The following is a 20,950-nucleotide window of genomic DNA, read 5'->3' on the forward strand; positions in this document are numbered from 1 at the left end:
GGAAATGGTGAGTGAGCAGAGATGGTGCAAACCCACCGAGCAAGGACGAGGAGTCGAGAAAGAAATGCCCGCAAGGAGCTCACACTCTGTTTCCCGTCATCGCTTGTAGGTGTAATAATAAGCAACATGACGGATTACCTGTGGATATTTATGGCGACCCACGTCAGTGGGAATTTATGGTACCATTTCAGTACTAACAGATGCCCACCAGAATCAGCAGTGACCATGGTCTTTCCTTGTGAATTGCCTGTAGGAACATGATATGTCATCTCAAATTATTTGGGTTGTTAGAGATGACTGGTAAGTTCTTACAGTCTCAGAATAGGTCTGTTCATCTGTACTTGTAGGCAAACAATTTGGGGTGCATCTACATACTAATACTAGCCTTGCAGGTAACCGGAAGTCACTGTGCTTCCATTGTAGACCCCTCAGAGGCTTTTCAGTTGCTAAAGCTTGCAACTGAAATGTGTTTGCCACACCACTAGAAATTACTTGGAAATTATATTTAAAGCCAAAAGTATCCTCAAAGAGCAATTTTTCTTTGAGTCAGTTTTATCCCTTTTATTGATTAACATGAGAAATTAATAAAAAAAAATTTTTTTTAAGTATTTGGTAGCACCAGTAGGGATTAGGTACAGCTGTAAGTGACAGAGACCCACAGTAATACTGGCTTAAACAAGAGAGAAGACTCTGATAGAAAAGCCTGAAGTCAACAATCCATGGGCCCAATTTGGCAGGTTCACTCTGGGAGGTCCTATGGGATCCAGGCTCTTTTCATCTTCCTGGAAGTTCTACTACCGAGATGGCTCTCCAACCACTACATCTACATTCCAAGTACCAGGATGGAAAAAGAAGGGAAAAAAAGGCAGAGGGTGCATGCTTAGTTTTTGTGGAATGTTTCAAGAAACTATTTTAATATATTCCTGTGCTGTGTACTGTCAGTCAGAAGTTAGTCACATGGCCACATTGCTGCAAGAAGGCTGTAAAATGAAGCCTTCATTCTTGATGCTCATGTACCTGCTGGAATATTCTCTCGCTAAAGAGTGAAGGGGATAATGAGGAACAATCAATAGACTTTATTATACCTGCTATGGACACAACTCATGTAACAAAATTCACATTAGTAGGAATGCCCCAACCCAGTGATTGCTAACCCTAGCAAGTTAAAAAACAAAACAAAACAGTAAAACAATTTAAATGGGGGAGGGAGCCCAAAATAGTGCTGTCAACATATAATTTTTCCTCTGTGGACATGAAAGCAACTGAAGCTTTTTAGCTACCATCATCATATCATAAAGAAAGAAGATTGTCTCTCACACACACACACACAAGATCTTTAAAAATATTGGAGTAAATTTAGTTTTCAGTAAGGAGGTGGGGTAAACTCTTTTTTTGTTGTTTCACTGCAAGGCAGCAAAAACTTCATCATAGGCCACTATTATTAAATGATGCCTCAACCAGAAAGCATTTCTTTAAGACAGTATGATAATTTCTGTTTCTAAAAGCTTCCCCGAAGTTATAATAATCATGACCATGTATGATTTAGAGCACATTTGTTGCTTAGAGCACAAACCGTTAACCGATAGACCTCGAGCCAGATTCTATTCATAGACGATGTCTTTGACCTTATCAGTAATTTTTTTAAATTTATTGTCAACATGTAACGCTTAAGAGATTGCACATTAAAAAAAAAAAATTGTAGTTCTTGCTTCTCTTGAAAAGTGGGAGGCATTGGCATGGGGCCTTGTTTCCACATGAGCACCCCCCAGCTGGTTGCAGCTCGGTAGCAGCTGCCCCTTTAGATAGGAGTGCGCTTGCCAGTTCATTACAGGTCCCACCTGGCTGGTGCCTTGTCTTTCTGCTACCTGCCAGGCCCCTGTGGACATCTGAGCTTGTGACTCCAGACAAGAGCTACTCATGTGCTGGTATTTGTATATGTACTTCTAAACGTCACATCAACCTGAAAGTATGCTATATCCACTGCCCCCCCCCCTTTTTTTTAAGATCGAAGAACAGAGAGGTGGGGACAGCTTGCCCGAGACCAAAGCACTAATAGCTGCCCATCTGGAATTTGGACCCAAGCCTCACTGGCTCCAAGGCCCAGGTGTGTGTTCTGCTGTGTTGCCCTACCTTCCTATGAGCCACATCTCTGTCAACCCTCAAATAGGGAGAATTATTCATGCCATCTGGGTTAGAAGACTTCATTAGAATTAGCTGAGAAAAAAAAAAAAGTGAATTTACTGTTTCTCTTGCAGTATTCTTTTAGACTCCTTTTTATTTTTATTTTTTAGAGAGAAAAAAAAATCCCAGGGAAGGAAGGATGGTTCAGAGGAGGCCAGAGCCATCTATCATGCAGACACAGCATGCATTTAAACAGCTCTGAGAACATAAATTGGTTACTTAATCGGCCCTGGCTAATCCATGGAGTGCGGAAGCCAAACTGCATTATGGGAAGCGGCTTCTGCACGTGGAGCCAGTGCGTCCGGCAGGTCCCGGGGCAGCTGCTGAGGGAGGCTCCAGGCCTCCACCCTCTCCCAGCTCCCAGTGCCTCATGGGTAGGAGTTTTCAGAGCATTAGGAGGCGCTGGGTCTTTTCATCAGAGATGCAGTTCTGAAATGGAATGTGAATAAAACACGTGTGTGTCTTTGAGCTTCTTTTCAGTCACAACTGAACTTTTTTGACTCATAGCTGCATGCTGGGAGCTTCCAGTCAGATACAGGAAAGTGAAACATCCTACCTCCTGTGTCCTCAATCCACACCGTCCACTTTTCGTTTAAAAGACAGAGTGCACTGGAAACATATTTAACCATGACTATGTCAACTCTTTCCAGATAATTTGTCTCGACAAATACACCGTTTGTTGAGTTGACTGCCGTGTGATAGGCAGGAATGAGAATGGGCGTGCGGGTGCAATAGGTAGGAACCTTGCCCTCAAGCCCCTGTCAGCCTAGTATGGGAGACACAAACAGACTGTTTATGGGTTTTTTTTGTAGTTGTTGTATCTCTTTTCTCTTTTGTAAATTTAACTTTTATTTTTTATTAGAGTGCAGTTGCTTTACAATGTTGTGTTAGTTTTATGTGCACAGCAAAGTGATTCAGTTATACCTATGTCTTCTTCAGTCACTAAGTCGTGTCTGACTCTCTGCGACCCTGTGGACTACAACACACCAGGCTTCCTTGTCCTCCACCATCTCCTGGAGTTTGCTCAAGTTCATGTCCATTGAGTCAGTGATACTGTCTAACCATCTCATCCTCTGCAGCCCCCTTCTCCTTTTGCTTTCAATCTTTTCCAGCATCAGAGTCTTTTCCATTGAGTCAGATCTTCACATCACGTGGCCTAAGTATTGGAGCTATGAAAGTAAAAGTAAAAGTGAAAGTCGTTCAGTCCTGTCCAGCTCTCTGCGACCCCATGAACTATATGGTCTATGGAATTCTCAAGGCCAGAATACTGGAGTGGGTAGCTTTTCCCTTCTTCATGGGATCTTCCCAACCCAAGGATTAAACCCAGGTCTCCCACATTGTGGGTGGATTCTTTACCAGATGAGCCACAAGGGAAGCCCTATTTATTCATATATCTATTCTTTTTCAGATTCTTTTCCCATATAGGTTATTACAGAATATAGAGTTCCCTGTGGTATACAGTAGGTCCTTGTTGATTATCTATTTTATATATACTAATGCATATATGTTAATCCCCAATCCTAATTTATCACTCTCAGATCACTCATGTTTTTATTCATTGATTCAACAAAGGGTTTTGAATCCTATCATCTAAGTACCCTGCTAAGTACTAATCCCTGTTTTCATGAAATATACAGCCTAATAGAGGGTGGGGGAATATTGTGTTAGTTCTCTAGGGCCACTGTAACAAAACACCACAAACTCTGTGGCTTTAAAAAACATGAATTTAACAGGAGCGTCTTTCAAGCCTACTGTGTGCTCACAATGAAAGGTAATTAGCAAACCTGTAAGCTCAAGAGTGCTCAGTCCAAGAGGAAGAGCAGGTCAGTGGTGACAAAGTGCTATGAGTGAGTAAAGGGCTGGGAACCAGGAGCTTTGGACACATAGGGAACCCCTTCTAGGGGAGCACAGCAGAGGAGGGATCTGAGCCAGTGCCCAGCAATTCCTGGGTACCCAAGGGGTGCCTCACTCATGCCGCCGCTTATAAATAGCACTAATTTCACTCCTTCCGGAAGAATTCTATTTGTCCAGACTACATTATTTTTAAAATAAAGCAATTTCAAACAAACCGATCTTAAGTTTGAGATGTGTACAGAAATGACTAGACAAGATGTTTTAACATCTGGAGTGTAAAAACCTGCTGGGGCCTGTGTTTCCAAGTTTATTTTTTGACATAATGCTCAAACTTTTGCAAAATATTTTGTTAAAATAGCACTTTACATTTCTTCTGCCTTAGAATTTTGTATATTTAATATTCACAAAAGGGCCTAGTGACTACCCTGAATTTCTAGAGGAGGAAACTAGAATCCATTTCTTTAGGCCAATGGCAAGAAAAAGGAAATGAACGCAAAAACATTTTCTAATGAACCGTTGTTGCTGCTGTTTAGTTGCTAAGTCATGTCTGACTCTGTGACCCATGGACTGTAACCCTCCAGGCTCCTCTGTTCATGGATCTCCCAGGCAAGAATACTGGTGTGGGTTGCCATTTTCTTCTCCAGGGAATCTTCCCAACTGAGGGATTGAACCCGTGTCTCCTGCATTTGCATGACACTGCTGAGCACACACAGAACAGCTTGGCAGTAGGCATCTGTACAGTCCCTGGACCAGAAGCTTACAAAACAATAAATGCACTCTAAGGAGCAAAGGTTTCAAGTTTATTGGGCTTCCCTGGTGGCTCAGTGGTAAAGAATCAACTGCAAATGCAGGAGGTTCGATCCCTGGGTCAGAAAGATCCCCTGGAGTAGTATTCTGATCAGTAGATCCCCTGCTCCAGTGTTCTTGCCTGAAAAATTCCATGGACAGAGGAGCCTGGGATGCTGCAGGATCTTTCTGACCCAGGGATCGAACCTGTGTCTCTTGTGTCTCCTGAATTGGCAGGCAGATTCTTTACCACTCTGCCACCTGGGAAGCACACAAATGCCTACCGGCTCCTCTAAGCAGCGAGTGAGAGATATAAATAGGCTTAGTGTAAGGTTGTAGGGAGTAGGGCTCTACCGAACTGTGTACTCAAAGACATTCAGATTGCAATTTATATTTACAATTTGCGTCTTTAAGACACATAGTTTTATCAAGGCAGCATTAAGTTCAGTGTCTTAAAAGGGCAATAGAAGTCAGGAATTTCTCCCATTGGACAGATAAGGAAACTGAAGCAAGAGGGAACTGATTTGAAGCTAATAGAATAACTTAACCACTAGGTAGCAGAATGCAGAGCATGTGTTTTAGAGTTTGGAGACGACAAAGAAACTTGCCTTTGTGACTTGGTTAGTTCTGGAAGACTATGAATGCTTACCTTCGTTAAGATAGTTTCTGCTTCTATATAATGGGAACAATAATGTCCCCTTTGATAATTGTTTGAATACCCAGTGTGATTGCATCTGTAAGTATTTAGCCAGACACCTGGCATATCACAAGCATTTAATAAATAGTGGTTAATGTAATAGTATTATTTGTTAAAAGGAAAATAACTCAAGTCTATTCTAAGTCTATGTTTTCTCCCCTATCATATCAAGCCGTTAGGTTTGAGGATTCAAATGCTTGATTGGAAATACCGTCAAGATTCTACTAGTAATGAAGCCTAAGCCCAAGGAGGCAATCCATCTCCCCCCCTTTTTTTTAAAATATCTACTCAGCAAGTTGGTTTAATGATGAGATAGATATAAATTTGCACATAGGAGACAAAATCATAGATTGTCACAGCTGGAGGTGACCTTACTTTTCAGATGAATAAATTTAACCAGAGTTAAATTATATATATGAATAAAGTAAAATATAAATGCATATATATGTATACTCAATATTTTATATGTATAGATATTCCTTCATATAAATTATTCATTATATATATGTATGTATAAATACATATACACATTTTTTTAAATTCATTTCTCAGTAGAGAGGGTCTAGAGTGTGGAGACTTTTTCTCTGGGTATTAGGGTACTATATGCTGCATAAAAGAGGAGGGAGAGAAGGAAAGGTGTTAGCTGTCCAGCAATTCTCTTTTTGCCCTCTGTTCTGCCTGACAAATCTGAATCCTGCACCTTCCATTGTTTTACCTAGCCAATGGCAGCAGAAGCCATCCCCCTAAGTCGTAACTGGACTGCTGGTTTGGGGACCTATCATCCAGCTGCTTTCCAACTTTCTTAAATCCACTTACATGCCTCATTTATTGTTTATCATGTCCTCCCTTTTTTGTTACTCTTTTAATTTTAATGAGGTCACCGGAGAAAGAAGAAATAGATGTGTGCGTGGTCCAACTAAATTTTTACATTGACAAGCCTCATTCAAATAGCTGAATGAAGTTTAAACTGGGCAGGGTCGAGCTCAAATGAAGTGAAAGTCGCTCAGTCGTGTCTGACTCTTTGCGACCCCATGGATCATACAGTCCATGAAATTCTCCATGCCAGAATACTGGCCTTCTCCAGGGAATCTTCCCAACCCAGGGATTGAACCCAGGTCTCCCACATTGCGGGCAGAGTCTTCATCAGCTGAGCCACAAGGGAAGCCCAAGAATACTGGAGTGGGTAGCCTATCCCTTCTCCAGCGAATCTTCCCAGCCCAGGAATCAAACCGGGTCTCCTGCATTGGAGATGGATTCTTTACCAACTGAGCTATCAGGAAAGCTGAGGTCAAGTGAATAAGACCTAATATGGGGTAATGTGGTGATCAGTCAAGAGATATGATTTAAGCCAAGTCATTGGCTTTGGGAAATGATGGAAAGCGATACATTCTGGTTACATTTTCGAGGTTGAATTTAAATGATGTTATGACATCTACTTTATATAATTGGGTAGGCAATAACTCTTGAAAATAGGGAAGGCGAAAGGAAGAACAGATTCAAAGACATGGTAAAGAGTTAATTTTGTCCATGTTAAGTCATATTGGTCATCATAGAAAGTTAACGTTTGCACATGAAACTGAAGGTATCATAAAGAAAAAAATAACTAGTAGAGGATGTTATTAGAGAAATGTTTAAATGTTTTTGACTGTGACCCAATACAAACATACATATATATTCACACACATACATACCCCCACACTCATGAACACAAAGATCAAAAAAGCATAACTTTAAATTTTATATACTATGATATCTTCTGTTATTCAATTTAATTTAAGTAAAATTCTGGTCATAACCTACTAAATTGATTGAATGACTCACCAATATATCACGAAATATATTGGCCTACAAGGTATGGCTGACTGAAGATCTTTAGATGAAAATGCAAATCATGGATATTGTACCCACAGCCATCCATCAAGATATTGCTTTAGGAATTAAACTGTTCATGTTTAGAAAACATCAGTGTTCAGTGATATTAATTGAAGAGAGGAGTTATCTATAAATAGGCTGAGATTTAATGCTGTGAATAAGAAAAGAAATAATTGCAAATAGGACAAGGGAATGAATGAGTAGCCAAATTCTTTTGTTTGTAAGGATCATGGGAAATCTATTGGATTTGGACAACACTGAAATGAATCCTCAGGCAAATGCACACCATGGTAAAAAGTGAAGCTTGCACTTGGAGTCAAGAAAAAGTGTCCATATAGCCTATGAAGGCCTCTCCACTGGAAATCAGGCTACAGTACAGCATCTTCTCTTTGAAACCAACACTTTAAACATTGCTATAAAGGTGGCCCTTTCCCATCTAATAGTTAACTGCATGTCAGTTTCTGGGTAAATATCTCTGTGAGATAGGGTCTCTGATCCATGATCAACTTGATTTGCATTTTATTTAGCACTCATTTACTGAACACTTGTTAGCTGCAAGGTCATAGAAGAATGTGGGGATAAATAAGATAATGCCTGCCCTCCAGACCCTCACAATCCTGCTGGGAAGACAGGAGCAGAAATAAATAACTCTGGGAACAGGCTGGCGATGATGGATGTTCCACTAGGTGTACAACAGACAGTATGAGGTCAGAGGAAAGAAAAAATATTTCAACTCAGGAAGCATTGCCTTCTTTACACCTTTCACTGTTTTACTCAGACCTCACCTTCTCAGAGAATACCCTAACCCGTCTGGCGACAACATCGTGCAGTAACTTTGTCCCTTAGTCTGTTTTATATTCTCTATGGAAATTCATCTTATTTTTAAGAACTGTGTTTATTTTTGTAACAAGATATTATTTGGAAAGATTTGTCCAAGACACCAAAATACAACAGACAGAACATTTCAAGTGAGGTTTCAAATCTAAGTGAAAAATAGCAATGGAAACAGATAAAGACCAGTGACACTGCTCTTATACCACTTACCAACATGAAGGACATTAAATTCTCAAGTTATCACAAGGCCGGAATAGGATTTGTGCAGAAGCGTGGACCCTAGTGAGTATGAGTTCCCGTGCACATCTGGAGAGGCTGGCTATGTTGCAGTGATCTACTGAAGTATCACACGTTACCATAAAACTTAGTGGCTAAAAGCTATGTATTATTGCTATATTCTGTGATTCTGTGATTTGGTACTTTAGACGGGATACATTGGGGAAGGCTCTTAATCTACCAGGCAATGATGTCTGAGGTCATAACTGGGATAGCCGGGAATCTGTCTGTTAACTTGTTCCCATCCCTCCATGGGATGGATTAGCATGGGCTTCATCTCCTTATTTTCCTGTATAAATGAACAAGAAACAAATACAAAATCTTGGTACTGGAGCTTCCCTGCCGGCTCAGTGGTAAATAATCCACCTGCCAATGCAGGAGACATGGGTTCAATCCCTGTTCCAGGAGAATCCCATGCGCTACGGAGCAGCTGAGCCCAAGTGCCACAACTATTAAGCCTGTGCTCTGGAGCCCAGGAGCCACAACTGCTGAAGCCTGCATGCCCTAGCGCCTGTGCTCCACAACAAGAGAAACCACCACAGTGAGAAACCCACACACTACAATGAAGAGCGGCCCCTGCTCGCCGCAACTAGAGAAAAGGACCCAGCACAGTCAAAAGTAAAATAAATGAATAATAATTTAAAAGCTTGCTCATTTTTCTTATAGCTTCAGAGCTGACAAAGAGCCTTCACAAGCATAATCTTCAATGGTCAACATGACAGCAAGGGGAGCTTTGTCTTATTCACAAACGAGGATGTGAAAGCTCAGTGTGTGAAAACAACTAGCATCAAGGCAGATGCTGGAGCCAAATTTAGAACCAACTCTTGTGTGTCCACTTCTGGTGCTCACCTCGCCCACATGAGTCCTGTGTACAGCCCCTCCTATCAGACCCACTGAAGACCCACAGACTCACACGAAGTAAGTGTGCAGAAAATAGCAGCACACGGCTTGTTCAGGGCAGTGAAGGCTCCCAGTTCCCTGGGGAGAAGCCAGCAAGGGCTGACCTTGAGAAAATTATAGCTCCAGCCAGAGAAAGAGGTATCAGCATTCACAGAGAGAATCTGGAATGAGGAGTGCAGTAACTGCCGGGTTTAATACTGTGCATACACTTCTGATGAATATGCAAATGTGGCTGGTACCAGAAGCAGGAGGCGAATAACATTTACTAAACAGCAGTGTTAAACCACTCTGAAAGGGGTGTGTCAGGAGCATGGTAATGAAATTAATCCTCTTCACCTGTGAATTATCAGGGGCTTTGGGTTCCATCCAAAAACGTCTGATTTGAGTTTGCTGTACTTAGAGCCTCTTGTGTAAACTTGATCTTAATGGAGAATGAAGCTTCAGAAACCGATACAAAATAGGAAGTGGCAAAAGACACAACTGTAAATTTGCACTATTAAAGGACAACAGAATAAGAGCACTTCAGCGGTACCTGTCCATCCAGGATGACTGTTCTGGGCCATCTTAACAGCTGATGTGGATGGCTCTCAATTGATTCATTAAACAAGAAGACTGATAATTGCAAAGCTGGTCAGAGTGATTAGATCAAGCCTTTCTGTCTGCCAGAAGGCTCTGTATGGAAGGGACTGGGTTTGACTGTTCAGTCTCTCCAGTGGCAGAGGAGAATAAAGGCTGTCTCTTTAAAAAAAGAATTCCAGAGCAGATCTTAAAATAAATATGAATAAAGATCACTTATTGATAGGCACTGAGCCAAGCACTGGGATTCAGAAACAAATAAGTCACAAAATTCAAGGCGCTCGTTTATTCATTCCATCTGTGGTGAACGTTTATTATATAGGGCTTCACAGGACTCATACCCCCTTCTTTTGGAAATAGCATCCAAAATTCTTTGGGGGGGGGGGGCGTCAACCTTTTTCCCTTTAAGAACAGTCAGAAGGACTGACATTCAGGATGCTCTGCTCTCCCTGTCCAATCAGACTTTCTCACAGCATTTAAATCTAGAGAGGTTTGCAGCAATGATGGGAAGAGAGTTGGGCGGGTTCCCCCAGCTGTGACCCATTAGTTCTTGTTTCTTAAATCCTTACATCTGCCCTAGTTTCTATCCATCCATGAGCCTGAGCCTTCATCTCACTGCCACATTTTTAAATGACCTGGTATCTTCTCAGTAAATTTCCATTTCCATTTCATGTAGCCAAAAATCCATTTCTGTTGCTTACAATCAAGTAATCCTAACACACACACCCTCATCCATTCAGTAACTGGCCCTTCATCACCTTTTTGCTGGCATTGAGTACAGGGTTGACGAGGATGCTGTCTTCAGGAAGCACACCACCAAGGAGAGAGGGGGACAAACGAGTTTATAACTCACTCTATGCTATGGGATCTGGGCTGACACCAACACTAGAACAGAGAAATATAACTGGAATAGTATCAAGCAAATTGAATTCTCCTGAGGGGTGTGAGAAGGCGTCACAGGAGTCATGGCATCAGTTCTAATTTTTGAAGGGTGATTATCAGTACTCTTGCCTGGAGAATCGCCATGGACAGAGGAGCCTGGCGGGCTGCAGCCCACTGGGTCGCAAGGAGCTGGATGCGACTGAGCAATGGAGTACAGCACAGCACTTAGGTTTCGCTGACATAAATGAGGAGGGGCCAGGCAGGGGGAGTCAGAGACACAAGAGTAGGAAGCATGATTGGAGCATGAGAGATTTATGGGAGAGAAGATAGAAAATCAAGGACAATAATCGTTATGCAGTATTCAACGCTTAGTAGAAACAATACTATTGACCTTGTGTTTTTATGCAATGAATTTCGAGTCCCAAAATATTAAAGGACTTTCCCAAGGTCACAGAGCTACAAAGCTATACAAGACTTACTCCTAATCCCATCTCTTATGTCCCTTCAGAGTGTGTCTGTGAGGATCAAATGGAATCCAAACTGTTTGTTCTCCTGTTTCTGTCTTTAAACTGGGTCAGTCCTCGTGGTAAAAGATGGCATATGGTTCGCTTTCTTTTCTGTTTCAGTCCCTAGAAATTAGCAGAGTGCCTGGTACACAAAAGGAATTCAGTATGTATGTTGAGTGAATGAATGAACAAATAATTATCAATAACAGGAATGATAGCCAACCTTTGGAGAGCATTTAATAGGTTACTTGAAGTCATAGTGGGCATCAGTCCTTCTGTACATGTAGGAGAAATGATGTCATTTTTCCAGGATGTCCCTACCTTGAGTAGCAAAATAGATCTCATTATCATCATACCCATTTTTTAGTTGAGAAACTGAAGCTCAGAAATTTAAGACACTGTGCTGGTTAAATTCTGGGGACCAGGAAAGACAGCCTGAGGAGTTTGGACGGGCTCACTCAGGGAGTATAGAGACCCTGAAGGTGGATAAACTGATAGGCTCTCTATTGAAATAAAAGACATTAATATGTATGCAGTTTTCTGTATCTAGTAGCAATGGAGGATGGAGGAATTGAGTCTCTATGCAGGGAAAGAGAAACAGAAGCCGAGGTAACCAGGCATCATTTAAAAAAAACAAAACAAAAAACCCTCCCTTTTTAATTAAAATTAAATGTCCACTGTAAGGAGAAAAAAAATGGTGAGCAACAAATACCCACAGCCTTGTTTAATCACCTGTGATGAATTATAATTAGGATTTGAAAATTATTGAACTTTTTTCCCCCTGTTCACCTTGGAGCTCTGAAGGTGAATTTCAAAGAGTGAAGGAGGAATGAATATTAAAAAGTTTGTTTTATACTTGAACGCCAGAGCTCCCATCTCATTTTTCCATTAAAGCTCAACTTTTGAAAATTTTTCTCTGCTTTGCAATAATTACATCTTCAGCCTGACAACTCATTACATGACAATGCTTATGCTAATGCGATTCTATAGGCACTGGGAAAGGAAAGCTTGGCTTTTCAGCAATGGTAATTTAGAGGGTGGCTTTCTCTCTTTGGTTCAGAGAAGTCCTACCTAAACCCATCCCTACTCCAGCTCCAAGCACCTTACATTGACCATCCTGTGTTATTTTAGGGTTTTCTAATGACAAGCAGCATTATCTGTGGTACCCTTGTTCCCAGGCACAGGTAGCAGGTTTATTTTATTGCACTCTATTCTGTTTTATTTCAAATTCTGCTTTATTCTAGAAAGGCTGGAAATGAAGTTGTTTGTGTAAATTTGTGTCTCAACAATGAGACAAGCCTATTTGTCTTACCCTATAGTAGTGACATTATCTTTCAATATACTTACTGTTATTCTGATCCATTTTGTTTCCAACTATTGTTGAGTTTCCACTCTGCACCAGACCCTGGATGGGGTGAGAGAGGGAGGATGGAGAACAGGCTCCTCAGATGTACTCTTGCCTGCACTGAAGCCTTCTGGAGGACACAGATATGATGAAAGAGGAGAGAGTCACGATTCTCTGTGAGCTGCTCCACACGAGAGCCTAAGTGTTATAGAAGGACTCAGACTCTGCCTGGGCTTAGTGGTCCATGCGGGGAAGCTTCCCGAGAGGGTATCAGTAGTGAACCTGATTACACCAGGAAGGATGAGCCTTAGCAGGTCCCAGAATGTGCACTGTTGGGGGAGGGGTGAGAGACTCAGTGAGCACTTCTGATAAAGTGCTGGTCCAAAGCAAGAATGGAGAGTTTGGAAACTAGAAGTCACTCTACAGGGCTGGAGAGTGGAGCAGAGGATCAGGAGGAGCTGTGATGATCAGGAAGTGGGGGGGAACCTGGGCTGCAGATCCCCAAGGGCTACACCCCTGGGCTAAGGACTTCAAGCCACATGTAGCCTCAAGGCCATGTGCAGTCTGCTAGCCAGCCAGCCAAACATTTTTTACTGGGGAATGAGTGACTTTGCTTAAAACCCTTGACATGCCCTGCCACCGGTTGAGCGCCTACTAACCATGTGTTCTACATACATTATCATAGCGAATCATCGCAACAGACCTGTCAGCAGGTATTAGCATTTCCATGTCACTCTTCAGAACCGGGAGGCTCAGCAGTATTTGGTCACGTGCTCCAGCGCTTCGCCGCTGCTTGTCAGTGACGGAGCCGACGGGGGCCTCTGCGGGGAGAGCGGTGGAATTCAAAGGCCAGAACCTGCACCTGGCAAGGTTGTTGCCAGCACTTCCAGGAAGGATTCCAAATGCATTATCAGCTTTCCAGGATTCCTTAAGTATCCCCGTCGTGTTTTTTTAAAGTTACTGTTCTAACAGAGGGTTGCAGCAGGGGAGGGATCTACATCAGGAAACTGCTTTTAGTCTAGGCTCTGCTATGAGCTCATAGGTTTTGGCTTCAATTTTCTCAGCTGTGTTCTTGGGTGGAGAGAGAAGTTCAAAGCAACTAGAAGAATTTCAGTGGACGCTTCGGGTCTCATAACAAACGAAGGATCTTCACAAGATGCCCTCACTCACTTTTAGTGGGTATGAATAACACAGCAGGTCTGGGGGCTGGATAGAATTTAGAAAGCAGGGGAAGAGGGGAAAAAAACATATCTAAAGGGATAGAGGAAAAAAGTTTAGAGTTGGATTAATATATATGGGCGTTGTATCTCAATTCTGAGTCTTGACCAACACCAGATGACTGGATCCCAGGTCCTGGAGGAGGGAACCCAGAGCATGAAGGAAAGCCTTCTGCAGCCATCACTTTGGGTCATATCAGCTCCTAGATGAAGCTCAAGGCCTCGATGAGAAACTGCCCCTGTTGCAGTGGCCTGTAATGACCGCACACCAATGGCCACTTACCTTGATTTCTTCCTCTTGTGTGCCTTGGGCATGGCAGGAAAAAAAAAAAAAAAAAAGACATCATCTCTCAGAAGTCTTTAATTCCATGCCTAGGCTAGTCTTCTTAACTTCCACGCCCCTTTTCACTGTCTATCACAGCCCAAATCTTTCTTCTCCACTAGATTGCAGCTCCTTGAAGCCAGACCTCTATATTCCCAGGATAGTGCCTGGTAGAGAGTTTACCACTATAACAATAGGCAGCACTTGCCATGTTTTTCTTCTTGCTGAGAAGAACAGGGATGTTGCTAGGAGCTTTTTAAAGAGCTATTTATATAACCCTTGGAAAAACACCTATGACGGGTATTATTCTATTTTATAGCTGAAGAAACTGAGGCTCAGAAAAGTTAAGCAGTTTGCTCAACGTCACACAGCAACGGTGTTGAAGTCAAGATTATCTGTGGTCTGTGCGCTGGCAGCATCTCCTGGCAGCTTGTTAGAAAAGTAAATCTCAACCCTAGACATTCAGAATCTGAATTTCAACAACATCTCCAGGTGATGTGTGTAAACATTAACGTTTAAGATGCACTGATCTTGAAGAATGGGAAAAAATGTTCGCTGGATGGACTAACACACAAGTCCTGGCTTCACCACCTACTTGATCTGTGGATGGGAAAAATGACATTGTAAAACCTTGTTTTCCATAGCTTTATTAAGGGAAGATTAAAAGAATTCGAAAATAGAAATTGTGAGGATATGAAGAGATCATGCCAACAAAGCCTGCCCATTCTAAGAGCGCAGGGTTAATATTAGCATCAACTATTCCTTTCTCTGAATCTTAGCTGATAAAATGTAAAAGGAAGGGATTAGACTAAAGGATCTCTGTTTCTAACTCTGTAGCCTTGGGGTTCTTGGGAACATTGGTTGGAAACACCATTAGGCTCCCTAGGTTGTAAATACGTTACTTTGTGTTTGCTCCTTTTCCTTCCACACCCTCTGCTACATCAAACCGCAGACAAAGCATTTCGCCTCCTCCCTTTCTTTCCAGTGTTCCACACTTAGGAAGGGAATTTTCCCTGGGTTGACTCTGGTTGTCCTTGTTCCCAGCTCTGACTCCTGCTCTCCCATTTTTCTGCAAAAGATTTCAGAAAGAAGTGCGTGTTGATTTGGTGTATGGCTTCTTGATTAGATGGCAGATTTGTCACCAGGGTGGATGTGACAATCAGGCAGGCTTTGATTAGACCTTTCTTATATGTAAATCCAGGTGGATAAGATAAGTGGCGTTAGGCTGGCACTGGCAACAAAGGTAGGAAGAAATCCCAGGTGACTGGAATTAAAGAACTGTCTGAGCAGGGGTGTTGGTGCGAATGATGTGAATTTCAAAGAGCCTGGGATAAACACTCACTTTCAGATGGGCTAATTTATGCAGGAAGTCGTTTGAGAAGCCAATTCTCTCATCCCAGAGAGTTTATAGAAGCCAGCAAAAAATGGTTAAGCACTGGAATGTAAACACTGGTAATTGGTAATTAATGGGCACACCTACAAGGAAGGCATATGCCAAATTAAATTGATTGCTTGAATCATTCACTGATTCATTAAATAGAATATATGTTATTTGAGCTCCCATTCCATGCAGACAGTCTGCTAGGTACTGGAGTCTCAGATAATAGGGTTAGAGTCAGCCTGTCAATGATAGGAATGGAGTGCAGCTTTAACATAAATAATTGACAGTGTTCTTTCTTCATTCTTTCAATTCTTGCTCTGGGTGGAACATAAGACAAGGCTGAGGATAAATGGGGAGGAAAACAGACCCAATCTCTGTTCTCCCACAGCTCACATTCTGACACTGCTCTAGCTTTGGTGTCTCAGACCATAAACACTTCACAGGAATGCAGTGACTTCTCAAAAAATCTCTGCAAATGGGTACATGAATGCTTGCTCAGTCATGCCTGACTCTTTGCAACCCCGTGGACTGTAGCCCACCAGGCTCCTCTCTCCATGGGCTTCTCCAGGCAAGAATACTGGAGTGGGTTGCTGTGCCCTCCCCCAGGGGATCTTCCCAACCCAGGGATAGAACCCATGTCTCCTGTGTCTCCTGCATTGGCAGATGAATTCTTTAACATTGTGCCACCTGGGAAGCCCACTGGTATATAAATAGAGACAAATAATAGTGTGATTAAATATCAATGGTCTTAAGTGCTAGGGAAGAGACGCACAGGGCAGGGTAACTCCCTGAGAAGACAAAACAGGGTAACTTAACTTTATGGGGAATCCCGAGAAGTCTTTCCCAAAGAAATGACATGTAAAAATGACATCTGAATGTGAGGAACATTTAGATATAAGTGTGTGTGGACTGCTAGCCCTGGTAGGTGCGGACAGTCCGTGTTAAGGCACCGAGGGGAACGTGCTCGGTTCCACTGAAGCATAGAGACACCCACAGTGGGGCAGTTCGTGTTACGTAGAAGGGGAGGAAAATGAGGTGAAGTCAGACGGTACGCAGGGGGCAGATTGTACCCAGGGTTTTAAATCACGTTTAGGATTTGGGAATCAATGCTGAGCTTCCCAACAGTAACTGTGTGGCAGGGCACACAATGGGCTTTCAGAAGAACATTAGATTGTGTATGCCTTGAAGTTCTCTGGTGAGTGACTACACCTCTCAGAGGAATCCTTAGTACAAACTAAAGGCAAGACTGCTGCTGCTAAGTCACATCAGTCGTGTCCGACTCTGTGTGACCCCATGGACGGCAATCCACCAGGCTGGGATTCTCCAGACAAGAACACTGGAATGGGTTGCCATTTCCTCCTCCAGTGCATGAAAGTGAAAAGTGAAAGTGACTAAGAACCTGTTAAAGTGAAACCATGCAACCCAGATTAGATCCTGAACACAGACTCTCCCCCCTCTCCTGACTATTTTTAAAGTCTTTATTGAATTAGCTACAAGGTTGCTTCTGTTTTATATTTTGTTTTGGTTTTTGGCAATGAGGAATGTGGGATTTTAGCTCTCTGACCAGGGATTGAACCTGCACCCCCTGCATTGGAAGGTGACTGTCTTAACCACTGGACCACCAGGGAAGTCCCCAAACCCACAGTCTTTTAACTGAGATCACACTTCTGGTTTCACAGTTTAATCAAGCTCAGGTTCTTAGTGTCTCATCAAATAAAGAATTCAGTGGGAAACAAAGTGATAAGTAAGAAGTGAGTTTATTTAAAGAGAAACACACTCCACAGACAGTGTGGGCTATCTCAGAAGGTGAGAGCGGCCCCAGGATATGAGATTGTCAGTTTTTATGTTGTAGTTTTTGTTCAGTCACTAAGTCATGCCTTGCTTTTTGTGAACCAATAGACTGCAGCATGTCAGGCTTTCCTATCCGTCACTATCTCCCTGACTTTGCTTAAAATCATATCCATTGAATCGATGATGCTATTGAACCATCTCATCCTCTGCCACCCCCTTCTCCTTTTACCTTCAATCTTTTCTAGCATCAGGGTCTTTACCAATGAGTCGGCTCTTCGCTTCATGTGGCCAAAGAATTGGAGCTCCAGCTTCAGCATCAGTCCTTCCAATGAATATTCAGGTTTGATTTCCTTTAGGATTGACTGGTTTGATCTCCTTTCTGTCCAAGGGACTCTCAAGAATCTTCTCCAACACCACAGTTCAAAAGCCCCACGCCAGGGTTACATTGAAATGTTTGGGGATAGGATCCTGAAAAATTGGTGTCTTTCTAAAATTATTGTCCTAAGCTATCATTTAGAATGTACTTAATGAACGTGGGTAGACACTGATTTTTTTTTTTTTTTAATTAACAGAAGTATTCAAAATAATGTATTTGGACTACCTGGAGTTGTACTAGAATTGTGATTTTTTCCCCAAAGCCCAGACTTCGGTTTAAAACTTAGATTGTAGATTAAAATATTAGGTAAATAGGGTAATGCTATGGATTTTTCCATTTCTGAATTCCAGCTGACTTTTTGGCTGCTGAATTCAGGTGACTCCTACCTAGCTGGTTGGTGTAGGGTTGGTGGAGGCTGTTGGGGAGGTTTACAGACACAGGGATTTGCTTTCATATGAAGATCACAAGAATACTCTATGACAGGGGATCGCTGGGAAATTGTGTATTTTTATTTCCATATAAAGACCATTTCCTTCAGGAGAGCAGGCTGGCAAGACTCATCTGGAGTTTCTGTCTGCCCTTCATCTTTGGTAACTTAACCCCTCTTTTTTGATGGGTATCTGTTCCTCATAGTTCATGATATAAATCCTTCCCATGGCTAGGCACACATCCAAGCTTGAGAGTCAAAACACTGCTTTTTCCCTAACCAAATTGATTGGTTCAAACTCAAGTAAATCAGAGCCGCTCAGGCTTTTACTTTTTCTGGAACCTGTAGGAAAGTAGTATTCTGCTCTTTAGGTTTTCTAGTTGAAAGACAGTTTTAACCAACAACTATTATCTTTGCCACCACATTGGATAAGTCAGTCTGACACAGGAGCAAAGCAGAGAGTACTCATGACCATTATTTGAAATCTGAGTGATATACTTTAAGCCCTTCTGAAGTTGTTGCCAATGCCACACAACAGGCTATTAAATTTAAGAGACAAGGTGTTGAGGCAAGGAATATGATCTTATTGGGAAAGTCAGCTGACTAAGAAGACATGGCAGACTAATGTCTCAAAATAACAATCTTCCTGAGGTCTGGATGCCAGGTTCTTTTATAGAAAAAGAGGGGGAGGCAGAGACATTACTTTGTCAACAAAGGTCCGTCTAGTCAAGGCTATGGTTTTTCCGGTGGTCATGTATGGATGTGAGAGTTGGACTATAAAGAAAGCTGAGCACCGAAGAATTGATGCTTTTGAACTGTGATGTTGGAGAAGACTGTTGAGAGTCCCTTGGACTGCAAGGAGATCCAACCAGTCCATCCTAAAGGAGATCAGTCCTGGGTGTTCATTGGAAGGACTGATGTTGAAGCTGAAACTCTAATACTTTGGCCACCTGACTTGAAGAGCTGACTCACTGGAAAAGACTCTGATGCTGGGAAAGATTGAAGTCAGGAGGAGAAGGAGAAGACAGAGGACAAGATGGTTGGATGGCATCACTGACTCGATGGACATGGGTTTGGGTGAACTCTGGGAGTTGGTGATGGACAGGGTGGCCTGGCATGCTGCTGCTCATGGGGTAGCAAAAAGTCAGACAGGACTGAGCCACTGAACTGAACTGACTGAAGGGGAGGAGTTGAGGAAGTAAAGACTATTATTTTGCAAATATCTTCTGGAATGGCCATCCTCAGGGAAGGGATATGTTAACTTCTTCGGGTAAAGAAAGGGTCAGGATTTCCTGAGGCAGACCATTATGTGATTGTACATACATAGCAAAAAATGCTTTTATATAGTGTACACAGCAAAAGCAATGAAAAGCTAAGTTTAAAGTCAAAGAAACAGATCCATCATGGAATCAGAATTGGCTCTTCCCTGAAACAAAGCTAGCTGCTCTCTTGAACTTCCCAGTCAAATGTCCCAATAAACATTTCTTCTTCATGTATGCTTTTTATAGCTATAGTTTATAACAATAGCCATATTATAATCTGCACATATTTGACATGTACAATTTGATAAATTTTGACATTGCATACACTCAGGAAGCCATGACCACAATCACAATAATAAATATCCATGTTTACTTGTTACACCCTTGTTCATAGCAGCGTTAAGAATGTATAAACATATGGTAGTATATACATACAATGGAATATTATTCAGCTTTAAAAAGGAATCTAAGCCAGGCACAAAAGGACAAGTACTATATTATTCTACTCATGTGAGTCATGTGAGATACTTAAGGTAGTCAAATTCATAGAGACAGAAAGGAGAATGGTGGTTGCCAAGGACTAAAGGGATGGAGGAACAGGAAATTATTCTTTAATGGTTCCAGAATTTTAGTTTGTAAAATGAAATGAATTTTGGAGATGGATGATGGTTGCACAAGAATGTGAATATACTTAATGCCACTGAACTATGCACTTTAAAATATTTGAGATGTTGATACAGACTGAATTGTGTCCTTCTAAAATCCATATGGTGGCAGTGGCTTAGTCACTAAGTCATGTCCAACTCTTGTGACCACAGGGACTGTAGCCCACCAGGCTCCACTATCCGTGGGATTTCCCAAGCAAGAATACTAAAGTGAGTTGCCATTTCCTTCTCCAGCATATCTTCTGGATTCAGCAATCAGCCCTGGGTTTCCTGCATTGTAGGCAGATTTTATACCAACTGAGCCACAAGGAAAGCCCCCCAAATCCATATATTGAAGCCCTAACATTCAACGTAATTATGTTAGACATAGGACCTTTAAATAGGTAATTAAGGTTAGTGAGATCATGAGATCATGAAAATTCTTCAAGAGATGGGAATGCCAGACCACCCGACCTGCCTCTTGAGAAATCTGTATGCAGGTCAGGAAGCAACAGTTAGAACTGGATATGGAACAACAGACTTGTTCCAAATAGGAAAAGGAGTACATCAAGGTTGTATATTGTCATCCTGCTTATTTAACTTATATGCAGAGTACATCATGAGAAATGCTGGGCTGGAAGAAGCACAAGCTGGAATTAAGATTAGCGGGAGAAATATCAGTAACCTCAGATATGCAGATGACACCACCCTTATGGCAGAAAGTAAAGAGGAACTAAAGAGCCTCTTGATGAAAGTGAAAGAGGAGAGTGAAAAAGTTGGCTTAAAGCTCAACATTCAGAAATCTAAGATCATGGCATCTG

At 42.0% G+C, this 20,950-nt stretch overlaps 1 long non-coding RNA gene across 1 annotated transcript; it reads right to left on the reverse strand.

Moving 5' to 3' along the window:
• Positions 1–3,123: 3,123 nt before the first annotated feature.
• LOC122677699 lies at positions 3,124–17,693 on the reverse strand. Its single transcript, XR_006335893.1, has 3 exons — positions 17,531–17,693; positions 12,452–12,466; positions 3,124–3,142 (listed from the first exon to the last, which is right to left on the reverse strand). It is a non-coding gene; the product is annotated as an uncharacterized LOC122677699 (long non-coding RNA).
• Between the last annotated feature and the right edge of the window lie 3,257 nt (positions 17,694–20,950).

The sequence above is a fragment of the Cervus elaphus genome, chromosome 20 (assembly GCF_910594005.1).
Source record: "Cervus elaphus chromosome 20, mCerEla1.1, whole genome shotgun sequence".
NCBI lineage: Eukaryota > Metazoa > Chordata > Mammalia > Artiodactyla > Cervidae > Cervus > Cervus elaphus.